Source organism: Lemur catta, chromosome 1, assembly GCF_020740605.2.
Source record: "Lemur catta isolate mLemCat1 chromosome 1, mLemCat1.pri, whole genome shotgun sequence".
Lineage (NCBI taxonomy): Eukaryota > Metazoa > Chordata > Mammalia > Primates > Lemuridae > Lemur > Lemur catta.
The window spans coordinates 123091258-123118918 of record NC_059128.1 but is presented as its reverse complement, the minus strand read 5'-3'; the positions used below and the strand labels follow the sequence as shown (position 1 = coordinate 123118918).

The window sequence follows — 27661 nt, the reverse complement described above, 5'->3', positions numbered from 1 at the left end:
TAACGCATTATTCTCCCCAGTATGTAACGCTGTAGCAGCCTCCTTTCCACAGATAAAGAGTAGCACATTTTGGTCTTTATAATTACTTTTAGCTCCAGCTTCAGGGTTTGGTAAATCCAATGTGTGCACTGGCTTTAGATTAAAACATGGCCCGTAGCATTTTGCAAAACAAAGAGAACAAATAAAAATCTAGGGAGAATATTTTATGCCTCTGCTCTAGGAACTTACTTATGCTGGTGGTGTGAGCTGTTTTCCTTGGATGAGCAACTTGTATAATTGTAGTAACATGTTTCTGAGATAAAGAGGATGAAAACCACAACAAAATATAATGCAAACCTTTCAAGTTAGCACATGAGTAATATGTATTAGTGACACCGAGAAGTGCAGCCAGGAAAAATGGTTTTAAAGAGAGAGCACTGCAGACATGGGTGGGGGGGGTGTTGCATTGGACCTGGTTTCCAGCAGGGAGTCGCTCACCCTCGGAGCGTTAGAAATAAACTGAAGCTTCCTAACAATACGTGTTGACTGTAGTTTGGGTCAGATAAGTGATCCATCGCATGGGGCCCTTGGAGAGGACATGTCCATGCCACAGTGGGATTTTAGTTAGAACGGTCTCTCCTTCCTTCTCCTGATTCCCTGGGATTTGTTTGCGTGTGTTTATATTATAATTCTCCTTAATTTTTACATAGGGCCCTTTCTCCCCATCCCAATATTTCATATTCTGGGACTAATAAACATTTTAATTGCATATTCTCTAATAATATGTGCATCACATTGTGACAAACTTTATTTAAATGATGCTGGTATTTAAAAGAAGAAACTGTGAGTTCTTACAGTGCTAACGCTGCTACTGACAGCACCTTAGCTAACCTGTGCCTTCCTCCAGCAGATGTGGAGATCCAACAAGCCTGGGCTGCACCCTGAATCGCCCAGGAGCTTTAAAAATTCCAGTGCCTGGGTCCTGCCTAGAGATGCTGCTGCCTTGGGTCTGGGTGCGGCCGGGCCACAGACAGGTTAAAGATTTTTAGGAGAATCTAACAATTCGCAGCTAGCAGTTGAGCATTACGCAAACAGAGGATTTCTAAAGCCCCTTGCGATCCTAAGTTTAATTCTACCACAAGGTCCCAAATAAATTTGACTGCCCCTTTCTGATTTCTAGTCTGTGCTATATGTAACTAATGACCAAAATTCAGAGTAAAATTCCTGCAGTGATCTTTGTAAGAATCTCATCCAGCCCGAAAGCACTAAATTAAAGCACCCCTCTTGCCAGGTGTAGTGTATCCCATCGTTTTGTTCATGGGATGCACTTTCCTGATTTCCTCGTCCCTCCCTCCACTTCTGTGAGAACAGCAAACATTCAGAAAAGCAAACTGAGCCGAAGAGGGGCTCTAATTTGATAATAATAATTTAATAATAATAACCTCCACTTCATGAACGTCTTTCAGTTTCCTGTAAATTCTGAGCCACCTGACAGCCACCCAGATCTTGTCTGTCTGACCTTAGGGGATTGATTTTGTTATTTTTGCTTCCCCTTGGAGGACTAGAAAAAGTTTTAAAACAAAAAGGCAAGACTGAACAAAACAAAAGAGACAGAGCAAGTAACAGAAAATAACTCACACATTCTCATGATTCAGAGTTTGTTCTTCATTTTCCAGGCAAGAGACAAAAAAAAAAAAAAGAAAACCAAAAAAAAACCAGCTGTTCTGTGAGTTTGCTGAAGATCAAGGTCAGGCTTAGAACTTAAGTGCTGGAGGGTGGTCAGGCGGAGGACCCCCTCCTGTCTGCATCTCATCCCTTCATGCCCAGACTAGTTATTGCAGAGATGAAATATTCTTGCTATAGAAAACTTTTTTTTCCCTTTGCTAAATCAGCATGATCAAATATTTCTAAATCTAAACAAAATGACATATTGGCTTGCAAGGATTACCCACACCCTCACATCAATTTAAAAAAAAAAAAAACCTGAACTATAGGCAGAGGGAGTGGGAAGAGGCTATTTTGTGCTCAGAAAGATGCCCCGAGGCAGCTGTACATAGCATTGTTTTCCTTAACTTTGGCTGGGCTGGTGTGTTCCTTAGCTCCAGTTCCAAATCTGTCACCAGAAGAATGTAGGAGAATCTTGTTTGGATCTTCTCTGCTTACCCATGTCACCCGGCATCTACTCGGCCACCACAGCCAGTGTGGAAAACAGCAGTTTTGAATAAAACCCGACAGGCTTTTCACATTATTCCTAAGAAGAAATCGAGGCATTCACACTGCTAGCTCTTCCCGGCTCTGTTCCCCACACATGCCAGAGGTTGCTGCTAAGTTTTAGAACATTCAGGATAATCCTTAACATCCGCGGGTCTCCACCGAAGCTGGAGACAGCTGTGAGGTGACAGGGCAGCTGCCGTTACCTGCTGGGCTTTGCCATCTGGGCTGGCCATTCCCGCCCACAGAGACACAGTGGGATCCAGGGATTCTGTGTGACCTTCAACAGCAAACCGCCCTCCCAGACCCACACCACGTGGAGCCCCTGTTCAGTCTTTGTTTTCCTCACCTCGCACTAGCACCGTGGGGTTTTTCCCCTCAATTTCTTATATTGTGGTAAAATACGCGTAACATGAAATTTACCATCCTAATCATTTTTAAGTATACAGTTCGGTGGCCTTAAATATTGGTACATTTTCATTGTTGTGCGACCATCATCCCCAGAACTCTTTTCATCTTGCAAAACTGAAACTCTGCATCCATTAAGCACTAACGCCCCCACTCCCTTCCCCGGCCCCTGGCCACGGCCATTCCAATTTCTGTCTTTAAAATTTCAGCTACTCTGGGCTTCTCATGTATGTGGAATCGCACAGTATTTGTCTTTTTGTGACTGGCTGATTAAACTTAGCACGATCCATGTTGTAACATGTATCTGAATTTCCTTCCTTTTTTAAGGCTGAATAATATTCCATTGTAGGATTATGCCGAATTTTGTTCATCCCTTCGTCCGTCCACAGACATGGGTTGCTTCCCTGTGCAGCTGTTGGGAATGATGCTGCCTGAATGTGGCCGCACACCTCTTTCAGACCTTGTGGTCAATTTTTTTTATCACTAGCCTTGTTGTTTGAACCTCTCCAGAGGTCAGTTCCTCATCTACGAAATGCAGACAGTGATACTCACCTGGGTGACAGCAGGATCACACAAAGCTGCCTTGACTACAGAGAGCACTTTGTCAGCTCTAAAACAGTGTCCGTTTTTGTGGAGTGAAGATTAAAGGCGATACTGAATGCATTTTGCGTGCAGTTAAATACCGTATAAATGGAAAACACTAGTGTTATTAATTCATGCCCACCACGTGAAGAATGCTGTACTTGGCAGTGGGTGAGAACCTGGTTTCCATACGTGAGGAGCTAAGAAAAGGGAGGTGCAGGAGGGGATGGAGCTGCACCCCGATATTCCTGCCCCGACATTTTCCAAACCCCAGAACTGCTCTGTTGCCGGTGGCCTACTGCAGGTCTCTTCCCAATCACGGTGTCCAGAGGAAAAGGAATTTTAAAAAGACACATTGCAGCGGTGCACAGCTACAGAGCCTGCTTGGCCCCACCGAGCTCTCACTGAGGAAGGAACCCCCATAATGAGAAGGGGCGTGGGGCACATCCTGTATTCTCAGATGTGCCACCTGCTCAAATGTGGGCTGGCCTCATCATGCATGACCATAAGACATTTTGGGTAACACTGAGGAAGAGGAAGTGTCGGGCGGGTCCCTGAGCATGTCCTACGGAAACAGCAAGCTGTCCTGGGAGCAATGAAGGCTACATGGCCCAGGGCAGGCAGGGCAGCTGCCACTCCCAAGGTACACAAACCCCAGTCTGGTGTCCAGGAAAAGAGGCAGTGCCTGTGGAACGAGCCACTTCTGCAGCTCCCCATGACTGGCAGCCTGGCAGCCTGGCACCCTGGTCCCCTGGGGAGGGGCGTGCAGGTGAAGGGTGGTGAACACAGAACTGCCAGGCACTGGAAGGCTAAGTGCAGGGACAGCGGGGACAGCTCCCTGGGCTGGAAGAGAGGAGAAGCACTGACCCCAGAGACTTCCCCCCTGGGCTGTGTGTATTTTTTCCTTAAAAGATGAGTTGTTATGATTTGCCTGTCCAAAAGCTATTTTGTTCAATTTTTACATAATTAGGTCTTTCTCCATCAAGAAACTGGTTAGTGAAGTGAATGGGCTTCGCCTGCTTTGCTGCTAGTGCCGTATGTTCCTGTGTCACTCTTCTTTGGAAATAACAGCATTTGTGCTGTCAGGGTGCGTCTTCCTCCCTGGACGCGGGCCTGGGATCCAGGCAGCCTCTCTGCACTGAGGCCAGCCGGCCTCTGAGGGTAGGTGCACCCCCTGCCCCCCCACCCCAGCCATGCCTACCGCAGCGGAGCCGGAGTCTCCAGGGGTGCCCGGCGGGGCTCTGTTCCAGTCCCAGCAAGCTCCCCAGAACACAGTGGAGGACTGCTGGAGCCCCGTCATGAGAACCCCGAATTCCACGAAAGGGGCCACTGAGCGTGGACTTTGGGTTCCTGGTTTAGCAGATGGGAGGTGGGCGGAGGCCTAACTAAGGAGGTGGGACAGAGTCCTCCATCCCTGGAGCAGCACCCCTTCCCCATTCCCTTTGTCTTCCCAGAGCTTTTCAGAGCAGGAAATGCAGCAGGGGCTGGGAACTGTACAGCCCAGGGGGCTGTGTTTTAAAAATTTTATATTTTAGCACAATTTTAGGTTCAGAATTGAGCAGCAGGTGTAGAGATTTCCCACGTACCCCTGCCCCCACACGTGCACAGCCTCCCCCATTACCCACAGCCCCACCAGAGGGGCAGTCATTACAGCTGATGAGCCTGCATTGACACGTGTCACCCCGAGTCCATGGCGTTTATGCAAGGGGTCACCTGGTGTTGGACATTCTGTGGATTTGGATAAATGTATATCATGTATCTATCATTATACAGATGGAATATCCCTTATCCGAAATGCTTGGGACCAGAAGTGTTTAGGTTTTGGATTTTTTTTGGATTTTGAAATATTTGCATATACATAATGAGATATCTTAGGGATGGGACCCAGCCTAAGCATGAAATTCATTTATGTTTCATACATACCTCATACACATAGCCTGAAGGTAATTATATGCAATATTTTTAATAATTTTGGGCTTGAAACAAAACTTATGTACATTGAACCATCAGAAACCAAAGGTGTCACTATCTCATGTCAGTGCTCAAAAAGTTTTGGATTTTGGAGCATCCCGGATTTCGGATTTTCGGGTTAGGGATGCTCAGCCTGCAGTGTCCTGCAAAGTGCTTTCACCGCCCGAAAACCCTCAGTGCTCATCCCTCGCTCCCGCCCCTCCCACCCCCAGGCAAACACTGATCTTTTTACTGTTTCCATAGTTTTGCCAAGCTTTTTAGAATTGGGTGTAAATTAAGGATAAAAGGGCTTTTTTTTTTTTTTTAAATCTCCAAGGACAAGGGTTTAGAGTCAATCCATTTAACAACATTATTGTCTTTTTGAAAATTAATTGGATTGATTTATTGACTTTTTCTTAAGTTTTGGCACACTGTCTGAAATATTTTGTTGCTGATTTGGGAGGTTCTATAGTGTATCATCTTTTCCTCATCATCTTTTCCTCAGAAGGTTTGGGTAGGAGATAAATCACCAGCCCAAGCACCAAGAACTTCTGTGTATGGTACAGGAGGCAGGGACGGCAGCAGTGGCAGGCACTGGGCATGTTCGGGTTTTGATAACCACTCCGTCAGGTTTTGGTGAAGACAACCTGGTTTCTAAGGACCTGAGTCAGGTCCCTCATACATGGGTTTTCCTTGGCCTGGAACCTTCCTTGTGCTCAGGTGGGGCATGAGAAATACCACTGGGTTCCCAACGGAAATATCTGAGGAAGTTCAGGGGTGCCAGCCTGTGTCCTTCCCACTGTCGGCTGCTTTCAGAGCGGCAGGGGACTGTGGGGCATCTGTGCCTTGTTTGTACTTTCGTCATAGCATACAATTTTCATAAAATATCACATTGTAATACAGTTTTCCCATAAAATTACAGAACCTGTATTTTTTTTTCACAAGTGCCCTCCAACTATACGAATGTCTACATGCCTGCTATCCAAACACTGTTAAGCATAGCACACAGGTTAGGGCCACAGGCTTTGTGGTGCTATTGAAACGCATATCACCGTATTTGATAGCTTTCAATATGACCTTGAATATCCAAGGTCTTTCTTTTGTTTAAAACTTCAGTTCAACAAATCCATAAATTAGAACTTTGCAGTTTCTTTTTCTTTAAATTTAGAAACTGAGTTGAAATTAGCCCTATTTCCACCACCCCTTTTTTTAGCACTAAAGAATGAGATAGAACATGAGCCAGTAGAACGAACTTTAATCAAGGCCACCATGAAGGAAATAGATAAATTATTTGAATTTTGTTCAGACTTATAATGAGTGGTCACACAGATTTTGCTTGAAAATCAGCTAGGCTTTTTTCCCCCCCAAGAGGAGATTTTACCTAACAAAGCTTACTTTGTATATTTTAACATTGGTTGTTTAGGCTTACTGTTAATTTGGATCAAATATTAGGTCTGGAAAAATGCCCCCTCCCACCTCTGACCTTCCTGCATAACTATCAGAGACCATGTAAGTAACTGTGGACACCTTGACACTGAAACATCTGTTACTGGGACCTCACCATCACCTGGGAGAATCTCAGTAAGAAACCGTGAACCGCACCAGGGCAGTTCAGGAATAATTTTAAAAAGAGAATGAGAAACCTCCCTGTATTCAGCTTTTGTGAAATTTTATGCTCCTAGGAGACTGTCTTGCTCCGTGTCTTGTGGAATCTCCAAATGGCTTTGTTTTCTTGTTTGGAGACGTGAAATATGGTGGGAATAGAGTATGCGTACATTGCACGTAAACACTTAAACACAGCAGCGTTGTTTCAGAGCAACCCCTTCACCTGCGGTGAGCACTGGAGCAGAGTCTGGGGCCAGGAGAAAGCACCGGGCGTGGCGAATGCCAGGCTGGTGCTCGCCCTTCTCCCTCTGGAGCCCAGGACAGTCGTTAGCAGCGGTCACCCAGGGCCCTCGCGCTTCCCCACGCGTGCTGAGACCCCTGCTCAGCATGGAGCCAAGGCCGGTGATTCACGTGGGCCTGAGTCCTGCCTGCCACCTGGTATATCCTACAGGGTACCCAAACGCACTGTCAGCACGCACATAGCTGGGGGCACCGTTAGTCCCGATATTGCCAGTATGAAACAATAGACAGAAAGACGACGGAGGGTGTTTAGGAGGAGAATCCGTGTTCTGAAGCTTGTGGGATATGATTATCACTTTGTCCAAGGTGAGATTCTGAATAAAATGTTCACACAGTTGTAACATTTATATACAAAATTTTTATTATGGTACATTATTGAATCAGTTTTTATATATAGATCTATTACTTTTTTATGAGACTGGCTCACTTTTATTACTGTCAGTATTTTAGCTTATAATACGGCAACAATTGAAAATAGCAAAAGCCCTTTTATGAAGCTGATAATAAAGCCTTTTAATTTGGATTCTGAAGGTTTGGGTTCCAGGGCCCGGGGATGTCTTATTCAAAGATACTTACGGTGGCAGAGGGGGAAGCTTGGGACCTGCAGGGAGGTGGGGGGAGTGGGGGGGAAAGGTGAGAATAATGAGAGTTAAAGGGAGAAACTGACAAGGCAAAATCACTGGCATTTCCAGAGTATTTGATGTTTCAGGCACCTAAAATACATTTCAGTTCACATGCATTAAAATAAAAGGCCAGTGAGCATGTTGGAGGTTGTATACCTTCATGTTATTTGTTTATTACTAGAACAGAAGTCCACGTGGACAGGGAGTTTGTCTCGCTGAATCCTTAGCCCCGAATAGGGCTTGGCCTCTGGGGTGCTGGATAAATATTTCTTTGAGTGAATGAATGAAACCATTTGCTAACATTTAATTTCTTACATATCTCGGAGATATTCAGACTGCTCTAAACAAAAATATCCTTGCTTCAGGGTTTCTATTAAGAGCCGAGTTTGTAAAATTGACCTTGGAAAGTGCATCAGTTCTTTCTTGCCGCCAAGGGGCGACATAGTGCAGTGAAGGAATCAAGTTTTTAATGCATTCTTTTAAAAAGAAACAGTAGTTCTTTAGCTGACATTCTTAGCTGTGGATAACTGACTAAGTTAAATCAATCCTGAAGGATGAGGTTTAAAGCTCTATGAGCATATTTTAAGCTCAACCCAGGGTAAGCACGTGTCCAGGTTAAAAATAATATCCACAAAAATAGCCTGATAATGTGCTTAAAAATAAAGTGTTATATCCATAGGTAGCAAACGACGATTTAGTCTTTCATCATTTTCAGATCACTCTCTGCCGCCTAATCGAATGGCATATGTGATCTAATAGCCGAAGGGTGTGAAGTGCGTGTTAAGTAAACAAACACTCTTCAGAATAGGAAAAGAGCTGATAAAAATCCGTCATTCTGTCTATGTAGTTGGCACAGTTTTAATGTCGGGGGAAATCAGTGGATCTAGTTCTGCTACACAGATGGTGACTAAATATATACCTTCGAGACCGAGTGTCAGGTGCCGGCTTAATGCAGTCAAGTGTATGAATAGTTCCTTTGTGCTAGAAACCTGTTGGGCAGCCTTGCTTCATGTGGGAATGCCCGTGGGAGGGCAGGTCTGTAATATTTTTATTATTAAGGAGAGAGTCACAGGGACTGGGAGGGAGGAATTTTCTTTTACAACATTATATTTATTAGAATAAATTTAATATTCATTCAGTAGACATTGCCCATTATTTGGGAGCTTAATTTATTCTTTTATTACTGTCTTCAGTTTGCAGTTCCTGAGGGCCTGAGGTTCGGCCATAGAGGAAGAGTGAGGCTGACCCAGGTCACTCTGCAAACACCGAACCTCCTCTTCAAGGAGTCTTGGGTGACAGAGCCTGCTGGCAGGCGTTGGCAGCCAGTAGTGACGTGGTTCTCTTTCCTTTTCCTCACCTAGGCTGCAAGTCGAAATGCGAATTAAGAGACAAACAGCCACAAACTCTGGCAGCTAGAAAAGGAAGCAGAAATGGGATGCTCAGTGCTGGCTAACTCGATCTGAAACGTAGGAAATGAGCTACTGTGATTAAAGTAAACACAAAAGCCAACCAGTTCAGTGGCTCAATGCTGCAGGGGGCTTGTGCACCCCCTAAAGTTGGAGGCGCCTAGAGCGCCTCTCCAGGCCTCTAGATGCTGGCCACACCTGTTAGCCACCTTGGTTCCTCTCCTACTTCGCCTAAGTTAGAGGAGACAAAAGAGGGGCAAACAGATTCCTCCAGTGTTGAGGTTGTAAGGGCGAAGGCAGTTAGGAGGGTATGGGTGTTTGATGTTACTTTTTAAAGCTGTTTTCCGAGGTTGCTTTCCGCAGAGCCGAAGGACAAGCTTTTGGTGTGAGCGTCCCACACCCTCGCCCATTTCCTTTACCAGAAATATGTACACAGGAATTTCCAGTCACGGCTAGGAGAGGAGCCCCTGGGGGCTGTTCTGAACAGGTAAACCTTCGAGTAGTGAAAACTAAAAATTGATCTGCTATTTACATCCCAACACACTAGCACATAACAGGCATCCGCTTTTCATAACTTGTGATTTACACACCCCAAGTCCATTCCCCAGAGAAGCAAAGGATGGGTGGTATTTGTTAGTTGTTGGGTCTCTGAGGAACGGCATGGGACACGAGCACAGAGGAAGTGTGAAAGGACGGCGTGTCGGGCTCCTCTCTGCCTGCCACCAGCACCGTGTGGGCCTTCCAGTATTTGGCTTCGCCTGGGCCTCTGAGCTCATGGTTTGGGGAGCGCTGCCCCTGGGGTGTTGCAAGTTCACGTCTCTGCCCCTTCCTGTTCTGCCTGGCTCCGCGCTGCCAGCCCACTGTTGAAACTTGAAATGCTGGTGGTGTTCCCAACTCGCTGGGACCTGTGGAATCCTGGTGAAGCAGGGGTGGGATGCCTTCTGAATGACAAAGGGGCCTGCGGCTAAAAGCTGAAGAAAATTTGTGCAATGATGAATGTGCTGCAATTAATCACCACGATCCGTTCTTCTCCTTATTTGTATACAAGTATAGTACGGCGGCCAAAGACAGGGAAGAGTCTCTGAGTCTAGACCTTAATAGAATTAAAAATAATCAATGTTCTTCTTCAAGCAGGGTTGGATCAACAACTCGGCCTCCCTAGTTGAAAATACAGAGGTTCACTCTGCACCGGCATGGACCTATTTTGTGGAATGCTGAGGATTGTTTGTCGCACCTGACCTAGTGACTCCTTTTTAAGCATCTAGGACATGCAATCTATTTGCAGCTGGTAGGTTGCTATTTTTGAAGTCAAGGAGCCTCAGAGACTCCAATAGATGCTAAATAAGTTCCTCCAAAGAGGGACTTTATGCGAGTTCTCTGGTGAGGCCAGGGAAGAGGGTGGGCTTAGGCAAAGAGGAAAAGAACTTTCCGTGAACAACCTAGCAAGCTCCAGCCCAGGCTTTCTTCAGCTCAGCAAGCTGAACCCTGTGGCTGGCATCTGGTGGCAGCAGGGACAAGTTTCTATTATTATGTAAATGGACTCACAGTGCAGCTTTTTAAGAGTTTTTGGCAAAGGGTAACCCTTCCTCTGCCAAAAGGTAGGCTGTCCCTTTGCAAGCCCAGAGTTAGCAGAGTTTGCAGGGGGTGACCTATGAGCCAGCCAGTCAACTTGCAGATTACCTTATTAGGCAGGCTGTGGAGGCTGGCGTCTGGGGACTGGCTGGCAGAGCGTGGCAGTGAGCTTGAGTCCTGCACGAAGCTAGAGGGCGCGAGCCCTGGAGACATGGCCTAGTACTGCCCAGTTAATTATAGTGCTCTGCGATGAGAGAGCATGCACTCTCTGGCAGGCAGGCTTTATGGCATGGCTGGAAAACAGGAGGTTTGCAGGGGGAGGTGACTTCCCGAAGGACAGAATGGTATAGCTCATTTTCCTAGGGCTTTACGTGCTGTGTAGCTGGCACTGTCCAGCCCCGCAGCAGGACTTATTCTGCCAAGTTTGGGCTTTCACAAAATGTTTGCTGTTTTCCTTCTAATCCAAGATGTTCTGCAGACTCTTAGAATCTTGTTCATGTTGTATAATAAAGTCTTTTGAACAGTGAGTTCATGTGTGTGGGAGGGAGGAAGTGTCACCAGGTGGTGCAGTGGCAACAACAGGGTCCTAGGAGCCAGGGGACCCCCATGTTCTACGGCCAAGGGACCGTGGGTGAGTCACTTCCCGCGCCTGTGTAGAGTGTAGGGTTCGACTGAATGAGCTCTTGAATTACCTCCTCATCGGACATTTTCTTTTCCAACTGCATCACCGACTCTCCCCACTCCCTTTTCTGTTCTCTTCAGTAAAGTTCAATGTTGCAGGTAAATAGCCGCAGCTGAGCATCCAAGGGAACCGTCTACCTGATGGAAACTGAGGCTGAATCCGTCTTTTCTCTTTGGAGTTTTATCCAAAGCTTGATGCAGTAGCTAGAAATTGGGAAAGATGACACTTTTCTATACTGAAATATAGTCTTGAAATACAGTCGGTTATGGCTCATGAACCAACGCTGCCCTCACGGCAGATGAAGGCACGCAGGAGCCTGTCCTAGTGACACGGCAGGCGGCCACACGCATGAGCATTCGAGTCCGGGTCTCTTGTCGAAGTGGCTTGGCTTTCCGTGCACTGAGCGGAGGCGCTGGCCAGCCCTCTGGAAGAAAGGCGAGAACCGCGGCTGTTGTGACGCCAACTGCTTAAAGTGGCCTCTCCCTCCAGAAGTCTTGTAGTAGCAAAGCTCCCCGGCTGTTTCCTGAGAACAGGGACAGCTCCTACTGCTGGAGTCACACTAAGCGTATGGGCGACAACATCGAGGTGCGGCTGGCACTGTTTTGCTGGTGTCCCTGTTACCTTCATTTCATGGCTTACATCAGCTTCTTCTTGTTCAGGGAAAGGTAAATTCACTTGTCCTCTCCTGTTGGAGAAACACTGTTGTTTGTTTTCGTTTTCAGATATCTCTGTTGTCTTCATAGCTGACTGGCTCCCCCAGGGCGTGGGCTATGACTCTGAATTACACTTTCTCAGTACACGAACCTTGGTCTGCACCCAAGGGGGACTCCTTAGCCTGCTGCTAAGTCCACTAGGACTTTAGAAGACCCCTGAAATGTGACACAAAGCTCATTGGGCCAGAAGAGAAATTCTTGAACTTCAAATTTTAAAGGCAAAAAGATGAAATGTGTCCAGTACCAGAAGGAACAGAGGTCTCGGTAGTGGCATGTTTTCCTCAGGCGTTACAAAGCTCCTGGGAGGTGGCGGGGGCTTCTTGGTAGACCATAAACTTGGAGTCTGGGAATTAGAAGCTATGGCATTGAAATTGCCGAGACTCGCTTGAAATTTTTACATCTTACTTATCTTGAGTAAGTTAGAATTCTAGCAGGTGAGCAATTAGGTTTTCCAATTTGATTTTAAACATATGTATATAGCTTTATTGATAAAAGATTATTGGATTTTTTAGGGCTAATCACTTTTTTGGTTAAAAAAATGTTTTGCCTTTTTAAGGGGGCGAAAATTACTTAATCACAGACTCAAGGATTATACTGTTACAATCGGTGATGTTTAATTCCTTAATTACTACAGTAAGTGAACAGCTACAATGGAGCAGTAATAAACATTTCACCCCAAATGAGTATGAATGTAAAAAAATTACATGATAATTTACATTTATCAACATACCACAGTTTAGAGACTTCTTTTACATACACTGCCTCAGTTAAAATGCTTCCTCTCGTGTAGACGGCTGTTTTGAAATTCAGAAGAGGAAGGAAATGCCCGATGTTCTCTCTTCTAGGAAGTAAACCCTCACAGCAATCCTACAATGACTGTTTCGGCTCGGCTCGGGCTCGGTCTCGCCTTATACCTGGGACGACCTCTGGTAGCCGCTCGGCGAATGCTGTGCCCGAGGAATGGAGGGTTCCGGAGGTGACTGACCATGCACCGCAGGGGTGGCACGTGTGGCCAGACATGTGCAGGAGGATCTCTGACGTTTGTCACATGCTGGCTGAACATCTGGGGGGACGGATGTGCAGATGAGGGAGAACACCAGCCTGCGATTCACTTCTCGCTGCCAGCACTGAAGTCCCCTGTAACTTACGTCCTGGGCCATCGCTGCATTCCACTAGCTTCAAACGGCAGAGACGTGGTGGTTGGAGGGTCGTGTCTGGTGATGGGCACAAGGCCCAGCTAGTGCTGTTGCTGCCAGGGGGCCAGGTTGTGGCCCACGGAGGGGTCCCGATAATGAGTTTCTGTGTAATGTGTGTATATATATATATGCGCACACACACACATATATGAAGTTGGCTGTTACACGCGTTTTCCTTTCACTGTCCAGAGTCCCAGTTAGCAGTTGAAATGGTGAGAGGCACACGAGGCACGTGTTGATTAGGACACCCACGTTCCTGACGAAGTGTTTACTCGCTACCTAAAGACCACGCAGCACCATGTATGTCACCTTGGTGTCTGGGTGTGACAAGCGTCTGCAATTCCTGTCTCTACTGGGGCTTCAGCGGTGGCTCTGATGTTTCCTCAAGGCGGTCCAGGCCTCCCCTCCCACCTTCACTCGGAATGGTCAGGTCTTCTAAGCTCAAGCCTCCTTTAGGCATCGTCCCCTTTCCACCCCCGTGCAGTGGCACCTCTTCTTCCTGGCGTGTCAGCCCTCTGCTCTCCATTCACCTGCTGCCATCCCTTCCTCCACAACCAAGCTCTCTGGTCACCTCCTCCAGGAAGCCTTCCTTCATCATGCTCATCCCACCTAACTCTATCTTCCTGCTTCTTCCAGGACTTGATGCCATGAATGGCTCGTGCCAGTGGTTTTCGAGCTTTGGAGCCTATCATAATTACCTCCAGTAGGGGGACCTTCACTTTTAACAAGCACCCATGTGACCCTGAGGGCCGCCCCAGTTTGAAATCGTTTGCCTTGTAGCAGATGCTACACTTCCTTGTTAGTGTAAACATGTCTTGAGTCATTTTGACAGTGCAGAATATGTCTTTGGGCTTTTTGTCATAGCCTCCCCATGCCAGCCGTGCTCCGAGCATGCAGTCTGCTCTCCTGATGCTCACTGAACACGGAAAAGTCGTCACGAACATGTGAAATCTCGCTGACACCCCCTCTGCCCAGTCAATCAGCATGTGTCCTGGAAGCCTGTTCTGAGCCTGGGTTAGGTCTTGTGTGGGAAACGTGGGTGACACGGGGCATGGCAGTGGCCTTGGCTTTTCATAGTGATGATTACTGCTGAGGTTGCCATTGTTGCCATTTCAGTAAGATCCCCGTCTGAGGACAGGGAGACCCGGAAATTACTTTTTTCAGTGCTCTGTCCTTCAAATCGTTCAAGTACAGCTCTAGAGCAGCTCGGATCTATCAGGTGTCACCAGTCATTTTATACGTTCACTTGTCTGCCATCTGGACGTTCAGACTCATAAAAAGTTCTCCCATCTGACGACTCAGTGTTTCCTTGCGTTCTGTCCATGGAAAACAATCAGACAGCAAGCCCGGGGTGACCGGCGCTGGCAGGAGCCACTTCTGCCCTCCGCGGATGACAGTACCAGTGTCACCCTTCCCTGCTGCCAGTTTCTTCTCGGTGAGAGGGGAGGCTTGGGCCCTGTAGTCCTGAAGGTACATGGGTTGCACCTCGCGATGCCCGGGACACAGCTGCAGACACGACGCAGTGAACACTGAGGTTTGTGTCTGTTCATTGAATCTTGTTTACGAACCCTTTGCTGGGCTGGTGCTTCGAACAAGTCAGAATTTTTTTTTTTTTTTGGCATCTGTCTGACTCACAGGCCACGTGCCCTCGGCGTCGGTATTTGGTCCGGTGCCATTCCCCAGTGCTCGGCACATGCCTGCTGCCTGCGTTTTGGGTGAGCTCCTCGTTTGCTAAAACACACACAACGCAGAATTCACCACTTAACCAGGGCGGCGGCACTGAATGCATTCACGTTGTCGTGCAGCCCTGGGCACCTTCCATCTCCAGAACTTTCTCTTCATTCCGAACTGAAACTCTCACCCAGCCCCAGACAACCACTATTCTACTTTCTGTCTTTGAATTTGATGATTGTAGGAGCCCCACATAAGTGGGATTATACAGTATTTGTCCTTTGGTGACTGGCTTATGTCACTTAGCGTGATGTCCTCAAGGTTCATCTATGTCATAGTGTGTGTCAGAATTTCCTTGCCTTTTAAGGGTGAATAATATCCCACTATGTGTTTATTTGAGTGTCATTTTAAATGTAGAACTGACCAGCTCCTTTTTCTGACCTTGGTCCACCATCCTCTCTTCCTCTGACACGCCTTGATTTTTCTCCCCAAGAATCATTAGCTGTAGATTCAGAAGCAGCCAGAAGTGAAAATGATCAGAGATAATTTTTACTACAAATATTAGCATTATTCATTTGAACATTTATTTTAAAGACATTAATAAGTCTTTTAGGGGATTGTAATACACCTTTTCTTTAAAAAAATCTTTGTATAGAAAGGCTGGTATGGTTTTCTTTCAGTGCATCTGATTTAAAAAAAAGCTGTGAGTTGTAATATTTCTTATTGAAAGTACTTCTGCCTTTTCATCTCTGCACACGTGGCCTGTTTTAAATTACCTTATGTCATGATGTAACTCAAAGTTTTATTTGCAGGCTTGTCCAAGATATTACTGCTAACCAGAATTCACAGAGCATTTCACAGTGCACACAGGAGGAGACTTAGACTGAAATGAGCAATCTGGAATGTCTGGACAGCCAGCATGTGATAACAGGGCAATGAAAGAGCTCAGTGGGCTTTCCACTGGGGGATTACCTCATGTCAGGCAGTTCTGCCTCAGATTAGGGGTCTGCACACATAAATAAAATCCACCAAAGAAAACGAGAATACCATGTATGGCTGTTTCTGGCACACAAAATACTCCTTTACTTAGGCTGTAAAAATATATCATTCACTTTGGCATTTCAGCCTGGCCATCGTCTTTCGTAGCTCATGGTAGATTTCACTAAAATCATTTCCATGGCACGTCTCGATTTTAGGGCTGTGTGGGCACCTCACAGCAGTGTGTATTCAGACAGCTGAGCTGTCATTTCACACCGCTCTGTATTGCCCACTTCAGTTCCAGCTCATTTTCCTGTGGACTGGGTGTGCTTTAGTGGACGCTCGATGACCACAAGGGACACACATGGCATCATAGGGACCTCAGCCCAATCTCTGTTCAGGATGTGTCTGTCAGTTCCTTCCATGGAGTGAACAACGTGCTCCAGTGTTCAAAGTGCCTTCGCCCACATTCTCTCATTTCATCCTGACCTCACCTTCGTATCTTCCTCTTTGACTTGATTTTGGCTGGCCGGGAAATGGCTGTTTTGCCTTTAGAGATACATTTTAAGTAGCCAATCTAGGCTTGAGTATTTATCTTGGGTCGTGCCCTGTCAGTTTTCTTATCTGCAAACGGGGATAGTCACAGGGTCCCCCCAGCAGGCTCTGAGAGGACTGCGAGTTAACGCCCCAGAGCACCCAGCATCGCAACTGTCCCCCGGCCATGAGTCAGTAAAGGTCACTGGTGTCAGCCTTATCTTTACTTCACCCCCCCCCCGGCTGTGGCAGAAAATGACTGTCGCCAGTCGGGGTGCTCAGCTACTTTCCTTTTCGTTGGCTTTGTTCTCATTTTCTCCCGTAGGAGGATGACTCCAAAGGCCAGTTGTCACTCCTGTGGCCGGGGTCCTTGAGTGCTGTCAGCCAGAACAACTGACAGAGGATGGGCTCTGCAAATAGTCTCCCTGTCATCTGAGCAACAGCTGCGAACTGCCCCGCACGGTCTCTGAGAGTGGAACTCCACGGTCCTTTGTCATCTAACACCATGTCTTTGACCTTGGCAATTGGGAGATGATGCTTCTTACTCATAGCGACGTTGTGAGCCGTTGGATTGCGAGAATCATCTTCCCGTGTTTACACAATGTCCCAGCACACCTGGTTCTCCGTGCACACAGACATTTACGTTTCCACGTCATCGTTTCACATTCTAGGAAAGGCAAGAAGACTTTATTTGGTAGTAGGAGTCTCAAAGTCACACTTTTCCTTTACGCCACCTGTGTAAGATGTAGAGGTGGCTGAGCATGGGCAGGACATTAGGGGACGGCACTGCTTGCCAGCTTGCTGGATTCGTTCATTCCACCAGCATTCACAGTTCTCTTGTTCTGAGCCAAGCACTGTGCAAAAAGCACACCTGGAAGTGTGTCCAGGTTCTGTCCCCCGAGTTTTTATAGTTGTTTAGCTTGGAGATAGTACAGCTTTTGAGCAGGAAAAGTTTGAGTGGTAACAGAGAAGCTCTGAGCAAGAAGAACATGTGTAAAAGGAGTTAGCAGGTGAACCTGGCATCGGCAGGTGGGCAGAGCTGATCTGGGTCCCTCTGCGTGACCGTGGCCCGTGGTGTCGAGTTCGAGAAGTGCCGTATTGCGAGTTACCCGGGATTCTGGTGAGTGTCTAAGTCCATTCCTCCATCTATAGCCAAGGACATGCGTCTGCTGGGGACGTGAGTGGCTGCCGTTGTGCCGAGGGTCCGCGCCCGGCTCATTCTCAGCCAGGACCTCTGTGCTCAGCCTAAGTCTAAGCCTCGGGGGTTTTAAGAGGTCCTATTTCCTTCCTCTTCATTTGTATTTAGTTATTTTGGTAATTATAGGAGTAAATCATGCTCGTTGTGGATACTTTGGAAAATAGAGAAGGAAACATAGGAACCGAGTCATCTGAGTTGTGAGAAAATCGATGTTTTCATCTACTTACTATCTTCCTGCTTAGGTATATGTGTGCGTATGTCTAATATAACCTTAAAAATTTTCCAAATCACTAATTCAGTTTCCAACCTGGTTTGCCTGTGTAATTTATTTGCCTCGTCTTCTATATTTCCCCCTATGTTGGCTACTTCCAGTTTTATTTACAAGCAAAACCATGGTAAACATCCTTGTGTTCATTCGTCATTTCCTTCCAGAAGCAGAATTGCTGAGTCATGGTTTCCTACACACTCAGAGTTGATAGTCACACCTTGTCCCTCTTCTGTGAGGTGGGAACCTTGGGAAGGGGAGGAAGCATCATGGAGAAATCAACTGCTTCCTTTTGGACACAACAGCGTCCCCAAGCCAGGACGCTGACTTTCTGTCTTTACTTTAGGGCTTCAGCGATGCCGTGTTACTCATGTCTGGGGTCGGCCCTGGTTTTGGGGATCATTGTGGGACCAAAACTAGACCTAGAAATAATGTGAGGTTCATGAAAACACCAGCAGCTGCTCTGACTCCCCCACTGGGATCGGGCTGTGTTACCTTTTACCGGCTAAGCCATCGCAGGCTGTGGAGCTGGAAGACCCCAGTACCTCAATCTGAGACGAGTTTCCAGCAGTGGCCCCTGCTAGCTTGTGTCCCAGCTGATTGGGAATGTGGGACTTGTCCTGGAGAGGGTCAGAGGATGTGAGCCTGGAGGGAGCCCTCTAGCATTTTGCTAAATGAAGACCAGGTGGTCAGAAAGACCCCTTTGGCCCCAGCCTTTTCAGGGTCCAAGGTTTTGGATTTACCAAGGCCTTTTTGGCACCACTTTTGGGTGTCAACATCTCAGTGGCCCATTCACAGATCCTTCTTGGTCTTCCAGGTCTCTTCCAGCCACCACCCATGTACCATGACACGACATGTGCCGTGACATGACATGATGTGTATGTGACCGTGCTATGACAATGACATCCCTCAGGCCCCAGGCACACATTCGTGCCTTTTCTACCAAAGCATTTTTGCATCGTCCATCCACAGGCAACGTCATCATTTGCTTTTATTTTTATTTTTATTTCTTTACAATGTAAAGATTAAAACCTTAAAAAATCCAGTAGAATATTTTACTTCCATGAAGCATGGCGCCTGAACATTGAGGACTGTAGTGCTTTGAGAATGGAAAGGATTCGTGTCCTAAGTGGGCGCAGTGGCAGGGAGAGGTGTGCAGCCCCTTCATGCGTGCTGAGCAGGGGCAGGCAGTGGTGCGGGGAGCGAAGACAGCACCAGCAGAGTGTTCACTTAAGATACCCTCTCCCCGAAATTTAAGAAAGTCACCGTCACAACCTAGAGTTTCCTCTGCAGATAAGTAAGACATGTTAACCTACAGAGTGATGTGAGGAAATGTTTGACTGTTCTGTACTAATAGCTCCCCATGTGAATGAGTTAGCCTAAAATAGTAATAATTAATAATAATTATTATTATTGGAGACTAAATGAAGAATTTTTGTGGATACTTTCTGTTGGTATACAATGTGGATATTTCTTCATAGACTTATTTGGTTTTCTATGGATGGAATACTTACATAGAAGATTAAATTTTATATCCATAATTTCATTAAAAATTTTGTGCTTTTTCCTTTTAACAACAAAGTCATATTTAGATCAGTTTGCTTTGTATCATAATTGATAGGCGAGGCAAATAATTCTATTAATAGTAAGAGTTCATTACCAACTTAAAGGGAATATCCAAATTTTTATTTTTATTCTCCACTGGAATTTCATTTTGAAAATTTAAAATAGACTTATTCCTTAATAATAATTCAAAAGAAACATTTAGATACTTCTAGGACAATTATAATTGAGTATTCTGTAGGAAGAGCAGCTTTCAGGAGCATGCATGGTGATGAGCAAGTGATACTGTGTTTTACTAACCGTCACCGTCTTTATAAGCGATTATTATCAACACATACGTTATTTTGTCCTATCTCTATTTCCAGAATCAGTTGCTTCCACTGTTTCTCCCCTTTCTCTCCTCTTTCCAACACTCCTTATTCCTTTTTGTCCCTAGTTACCAATGACCTTACCATAAAGTTTCCACCACAGTTATCCACAGTACTTACGTTGTTCCTTGCTGAGTTTTTAAACTACCCTATTCGCCAATTTTATAAAAGTTAAAGTAATAAGAAGTTTAGAGAAAAATGCAAACTGATACCACCAACCCATGGAGTAGCCAGTGTTGATATATATACCTTATGTTTATGTGCCTTAATGAATTTGGCATATAATTCTTCAGTTTCACCTTACGTGTGTTTGTCTTTTATAAATCTGTCCAAGTTGACCTGATTTGAGTGCAGGATATACAACCCATGCAATCATTTTAGAATATGCCTTTAGAAAAGAGTATCTCCTGATTTCCTGGGATCATGCAGCAGACATTTGCTGTAGGCCTACTATGCGCCAGATACAGTGTTCAGGACTAAACGTACAAAGACAAAGTCAGGGCCCCTGCCTGGCAGGGGTGGGGGCAGCAGTGAGAGCTGAATCGGATCTTGATGCCGCCGCTAAGACCCTCTGCTCCATCACCAACCAGTTGTCTGCCCAGGAGCACGTTGCTCGTGCTGCCCTGTTTCCTTTGCTTGGAAATGAGACCATCTTTCCTTGGTTCTCTTTAATGTCCCATTTAACTGTAAAATTGTCAGTCTGTAATTACTGCAGATTTTTCTTGGAATCACATTATCACTGCTTGGGCCCACCAGCCACGTGTTGTGGCTGCAGGTAAACAAGTGACAGATATTCAGATATTCAGACAGGCAAAACTTCACAACTCCTGTCTCAAATTAACATTTTTGAGCCTCTAGTAATATCTGCCCTTTCTTTTCCCACAATTGCACTCATATGTTGTTCATAAACCTTAAGTATGAGTTTTGGCTCCCTGTTAGGTAAAATATTTCATTTTACTTTGCCAAAGCCAAACTTGGAGCAGCCTAGGAATAGTTAGGCAGCTTCGTTTCTTCCCAATGCATCAAGAGTCTCTCTGTAGGGGTGTGTGTGTGTGTGTGTGTGTGTGTGTGTGTGTGTGTGTTTGTTTTTAGGGAAAGGAGGAGTTGTTTCTGACTGCTTGGATGATGCTGAGGGTGTCTGCTTCCAAAGCACGTGCTGCGGCTCGGCCGTGGCTTCACAGTGGCATCAGTGCCCGTCACTGCACTCCAGTCTGTTGCAGCATCTCTGGGCCTAATTTCTGCTCGTAATCTGATTACGGGTCTGAGCTGCTCCAGCCTGCAGCCTCCTGCTTGCTCTCACCATACGCTCAAGGACACAAGTGCCTGGTCGCTCTAGCCCTGCACTGTGAGAAATCTCAACCTAATTTTGCTTAGACCAGCTGAAGGTCCTTGCTGGTTGAGAATTAGCTGTAGAGCAGACTCTGTCACTAAACCTTCTCTGTGCAACCATGTTCAGAAGCCCAGGTTTTTCCAGCTATTTGGGAGCTATCAAATTCTCTGAGAAACAAGGTAAGGCAAGAAAAATACCAAATGCACTTATGTATGGATTTTATAACATAATGAATGTCATGGAATCCTACATTTTCACCTGCATTTTTCCTGTTTTCAGTTAGTTATATACTTTTCTCAAAGGACACTTCAAATATCTAATTGAATTTATAAATGAGCTTATCTTGTCATTGCTGATAATGTGCCTTTTTTTCCCCCAGGAAGTTAGTTACTGCTAAATCACTAATGCCTTTATGCAGGAAAACCTGCAAATTAAATTGGAATGCCCAGACTTTGGATCAAATTCTGGGTATGCTGCACTTTAGCTAAAATATTTTTCTAAACCAAATGCTATATATACTAAATTATTTCCAGTAGGCAGTGGTTGAGTGAGTGTCTTTTTATTAACTCGTCATGTGAAACAGTTTGGAATACGATACTGTCTTTTTAGTGTATTTCTTCCAGCACATAGGAAAATATATACTTTCAATTTAACTACAGAAGTGGTATTGCGTGCTCAGTTTACTGGTTGAACAGAAATGAAATGCTGATGTTTTTTGAATCTCATATTTGAATCTCAGCTATTATATATCAAAAGTATTTTCTACCACAAATGCACTATTAGGAAGTTATTTGAACAATTCAGAACTCAGATTTAGAAATTTTCTTCTACAATATTTGATAGCTTTTGGAATTGAGTTCTCTTTCTTTAAATACACAGCAAGATACTTTTATAATTAGGAGACAAGCCTGGATGTGTAATTGGTATCATACCTTTCATTTTATTATATTTCTCTGGTTGGCCAGGTTTCCAAATTCCAGGATTGAGGATGTATTTTGATGGATGATGAAGTGTCAGAATCTGGTATATTTTGTACCTCTTTTTCCCCAGGCTTCTGCTCTTAAATATTAAACAGTAAAAGGCACTTCCTTGGGGGAAGAAGTATCTGTAAGTGGTCTACTTGTGGTTTTCCTAGTGGACAAATGGTTACTATGCCAAAAGCTATAAAACAGAGTACTTGCCATTAGACTGATTATACATTTTGTCTGTGCCTGGTTTTGATTAACCCGTTCACTCAGGATGTGTGCTTTTCCTGTATGGAATTGTTACCAGCTGTCTTTACATAATATATATCTTGTCTTCAAAAAAAAATAAAAGGTTATTTTGATGTGTTGTTGCTATTTAGATTTTAGTGAAAGCAATACAGACACAGCTGAGGTGACCTTTGATTTTAAGATCACTCTCTGCCTTTTTAAAGGCAGCTCAAACATCTCAGGCAAATTACTTACAACATTTCTGGTTACCTCCACCAAAATTGCTTAATTATTTTCTCCTTTTTTCCCCTGAGTATTATTATTATCATCCTGTTATTCAGTATTTAATTGCTTTGAGTTATTCTTATTGCCATAACACTTAAAGGATAGCATTGAACTGTATCAGAAATTTTTTTTTCTTTCTTTTTAACTCATGGAGTATGTTGGCTACTTTTCAGAAGAGTAAAAAAAAAATACCTATGTACAGGGACTTTGAAGAATGTTTTTCTCATTGGATATTTTTTAACTTACCATGTAACTATTTCAATGTTACATTCTCTCTTTTCCCATAGATCTCAACAAGAAAAACTTAAGCTTCATTGGATTTCCACGTCAAAGAAAAGTTCCAAGGTAAAGTGGCCTCTGCTCAAGAAATCTTAAGTTTTAAAGATTTATAGTAGCTTTTGTAAGTATTCTCTTAAATTCCTAATTCATGAGTTTAAATGTTTGGCAGTATGTTTTCTCCCCAGAGTAGCAAAAGATTCTTTTTCTATTTAACGCTATTTGTGGGAATTATTTGGAGAACAGAACGTTGGTATGTCTTGTAATTGCAAACTTCTGAAGGGCTATTATCTTTTCTTTCTCACACTGGCCTCTAAGCATGGGCTTCCCTTCTGCAATTTGTCCACCAAGGAAGGGAGCTAGATTTTTTTAGAAAGGGTGTAGCCTTGTCCCTCCTCCCTCCCCCTTTCTTCATCCACCCACACACCTATCTGTCCATCTGTCCCTGTGACTTCCTGTTGCTGGTCTTACCGCCTGTCTCTAAACCTTTCTGTACCTCCAGGTCCCTTGGGTGCTGTATAATTATGTGTGCTAATTTGATTTACGCGGTGTGCTAAGACTTCGTGACACATCGTCACTAATATAAGACAAGGTGAAAATGAACGTCTGTGCCAAACACCACAGCCCTATCTCAGGTGCCTCTTAGGTCGCTGATAGAGTTTGATGTTTTCAAGTAGAGGCACAAAGTTATCATTCCCTTCCCACTCAGGCATGGATTGCAACTTTCACTTCATTATGCTAGAAGGACCCAACCCCTCAGTCTACTGAGATGTTCTTGTGCCTAATGTAGTATTATGACATCGTTTCTTGACTTAAAAGGTTTTGCATTTCAGTAGCATTAGAATAAACAGTTGTCTAGTTCCTGTCTCAGCAAGCTGAGCCTAGTGGCTCTGCATTTCCTTTTTGTCTTTTTTTTTTTTTGAGACAGGGTCTTGATCTGTCGCCCAGGCTACAGTGAGTGCATCATAGCTCACAGCAACCTCAAACTCCTGAGCTCAAGCAATTCTCCTGCCTCAGCTTCCTGAGTAGCTGGGACTACAGGTGTGCACTACCACACCTGGGTAATTTTTCTATTTTTTGTAGAGACTGGGTCTGTCTCGCTGTTGCTCGGGCTGAACTCAAACTCCTGAGCTCAAGTGATCCTCCCTCCTCAGGCCTCCCAGAGTGCTGGGATCACAGGCGTGTGCCACCACACCCCGCCCTGGCTCTACATTTGAAAATGGCAGAGTTGATCTTGTGAATATACTAGATAGGACACATCCTTGGTGTACTTCAGCCACATCTAAGTGTAAAGTAGATGAGAGCAATTAGTGGTCCAGGGCCATCAATAAGATTGTCTTCACTGACTCACGAATTAAGTCATGAGTCTTTGCTAGTGCTTAGTGAGGCCGTATTTCTCATCTTTGCTGTGTTCTTAGTAGAATCTGAGGCTCATTTCCTAATATATCACTATCGGGTTGGTTTAACTTTCATAGAGCTCATAAGTGACTAAGAAAAAGAGAGACAGGAAGGCATTACTTATTTAAAGACAGGAAAAGCATGAAATATGAAAGTCACGTGCTTCAGTGGACAGAGGCTCAAAGGGACACAGCTGTTCTAAATGGGTGGGTATTATTTCACGTGCACCTATGAAAATTGCCACCTACTTGCCATGGTGCTAAGTGTGACACGAGCTCGAGGGACAAGAGCCCACCTCCTTAAAAGAAATCTAGTCAAGCAGACACCAGCTCAAAACAGACAAAAATGTGAGGTAATGCAGTTTCACCTCCCGTATCTTGCAATTTAAACTTCAGTAAGAGAATGAACACATGGGGGGTCTTTATACTACGTGGGTGCTGGACAGCCTGTAATAGTGGCGCGTCCTACATTGCAAAAGACGGAGATGATAACAGCAGAGTACCCTGCCTGCCTTGAATGGCATCCCCCGCCGCTGCTGCTGGACATGGAAGTAGGTTAGTGGGGCGCGTTTAAGAGAAAATTATCGTGGAAGCAGGGGGCCATCTCTTCTTAGATTATTGAAGCAGAGGGAGGTAGGTACATAACAGTATGAACAGTTAGTCATAAAGAATGAGTGCTATTTCAGAGGAGATAAAGATAATTGGATAAAAAAAATCCACAATGTGTTTCTTATTATTAGAAAGTGAAAATTATGATGAAAAAAATTAGGTCTGTAGCCTGTACTTTAGTTACGTATGGGGAGATGCTTTCCTGCTAAGATACAGCCACATACTTTTGGTTGAGTTGTGCACCGAGGCCTGCAGAGGTTCCCTGCAGAGAACCCTTGTCCCTGAAGGGGATGGGGGACAGATGAGGAAGAGCAGGGTCCAGCCTCCCAGAGCTCGGTGCTTTTTGGGGTTACTGGCCACAGGAGTTAGGAACAGGCCAATCACACTGCTCTGGTCCCCCTGAGTCAGAGAAGCAAAGAGAAGGGTGATGCCAAGGTGCTTTGGGGTGTGTATGTTTCATCAGCCATCAGATGATCAGAAAAATTTACTCACTGACGAATGGTCCAGAAGTCTTGACTAGTACATCTTGCCTGTGTTTTCACTGTGGGTTAGTGGCCTCAGGTATAGAAAGTCCAGGGAAGAAACAAGATTTTTTTTTAAAGAAATCTGGTTTCACATGTTGATTTGAGGGGTCTTGCATCACTCTCAGCTTTCGGCACCCCCTCAACCAGAGCCCCGCTGTCCCACATGGGCTGCCAGCTCCTCCTGCCTGCACATGTGCATTCTCGGAGGGCAGCCATCACTTGGCAGAACGGGAGAGGCAGGAGGAACAGGGAGAAAACGCAAAGACAGCCACGGGGATTCCTGTAATAAAAGTTTACCTTGAAGCTGTAGATTTTAAAAATCGATTACTTGATAAACATATACAAATAGGCTAATATTTTCATAGGTGTGTGCAAGGTGAGCAAAGGTAGCAAGGACTGATGGGGTCCTAATTTTGTACTATTCCAAAGATGAAAGAAGGAAATAATGAAAAAGAAAAAAGAAAGAAAGAGGGAAGGGAGGGAGAGAAGGAGGAAGGGGGCTTATGACTGACGTTACTCAATATGCCCTGCTGATTATTCTCAATGTCTGTATCGATTTTTGACCCTGGCCATTGTGTCAACGATGTATGAAGTGTACACAATAAAATACTTCAGGGTGAATGGTGAAGATTTGAAGTGTTTTATAACATTCATTTATTCATTCAACATGTATTTATTGATTTTTTTAAAATATTTTTAAAATTAATAATTTTAAATAAAATTCAGCACATTAACTGGCATGTGAGTTGTATTTAACTCATGCTAGTTTTGAGCCCGGGGCCCCGTGAAGCTTATGTAACTCACACGTCTCTTCACCTTGGGAGCCGCGAGAACTGTCTTTCAAGTTGCGTGCAACAGTGAACCATGGTAAGAAGCACGAGAGATTTCCTAGCAGAGTTTAGTTTTCTGTTGGTTTCTGACCAGTTTCATATGGGTGCCAACACCATCTGTAGCTTGTTTCAAGAAAATGAATGCACACGGAGCCAGGGCGTATGGGGTGCTGACTTGCAAATGTCGCTCTATAAACTTCCCCAGCCTGTTTAATTAAAAGGTTGTTTTTTTTTTATGTTATTTATTTCAGCTTATTATGGGGGTACAAAAGTTCAGGTTATATATGTTGCCCATGTCCTGCCCATCCCCCCCCCAGTCAGAACATTCAAGCGTGTCCATTCCCCAGACGGTGCACATCGCACTCATCACGTAGGTATACACCCATTCCCATCCCCCACCCCCCACCCCCCATCTCAGTCCAATACCCAATTGGTGTTATTCCCAAACGTGCACTTAGGTGATGATCAGGGAAACCAATTTGCTGGTAAGTACATGTGGTGCTTATTTTTCCATTCTTGGGATACTTCACTTAATAGAATGGGTTCCAACTCTCTCCAGGAGAACAAAAGAGATGCCATATCACCGTTATTTCTTATACCTGAGTAATACTCCATGGTATACATATACCACATTTTACTAATCCATTCATGAATTGATGGGCATTTGGGTTGTTTCCACATCTTTGCAATTGTGAATTGTGCTGCTATAAACATTCGGGTACAGGTGTCTCTTTTATAGAATGACTTTTGTTCTTTTGGGTAGATGCCCAATAATGGGATTGCTGGATCGAATGGTAGGTCTACTTGAATCTGTTTAAGGTATCTCCATAATGCTTTCCACAGGGGTTGCACTAGTTTGCAGTCCCACCAGCAGTGTATGAGTGTTCCTGTCTCTCCTCATCCACGCCGACATGTGTTGTTTTGGGACTTTTTGATAAAGGCCATTCTCACTGGAGTTAAGTGATATCTCATTGTGGTTTTGATTTGCATTTGCCTGATGATTAGGGATGTTGAGCATTTTTTCATATGTTTGTTAGCCATTCTTATATCTTCTTTTCAAAAATTTCTATTCATGTCGTTTGCCCACTTTTTGATAGGGTTGTTTGATTTTTTCTTACTGATTTTCCTGAGTTCTAAATAGATTCTTGTTACCAGTCCTTTATCTGATGTGTAGTATGCGCAAATTTTTTCCCATTCTGTAGGTTGTCTGTTTATTCTCGTGACTGTTTCTTTGGGTGTGCAGAAGCTTTTTAATTTAATCAGGTCCCATTCATTTATTTTTGTTGTTGCTGTGATTGCCAGTAACAGTCAAAGAGGTTGTTTCTTAAGTGGTCATTAGTAGCTTCACTGAGCTTTTTGATAAACAGAAACAAAGAGGAACATAGAGACCTACAGATGTTTAGTTTTGAAAAT

At 44.7% G+C, this 27661-nt stretch overlaps 1 protein-coding gene across 11 annotated transcripts in view; it reads left to right on the top strand.

Moving 5' to 3' along the window:
- Window positions 1-27661, top strand: part of SVIL (supervillin) — a 137772-nt gene that overhangs the window by 25754 nt on the left and 84357 nt on the right. For 9 of the 11 annotated variants that reach the window (XM_045532836.1, XM_045532843.1, XM_045532822.1 and 6 more), the window contains exon 2: window positions 22900-22957. The gene's annotated coding sequence lies outside the window, so the exon portion shown is untranslated. The other 2 variants (XM_045532828.1, XM_045532903.1) reach the window with 2 other exon arrangements.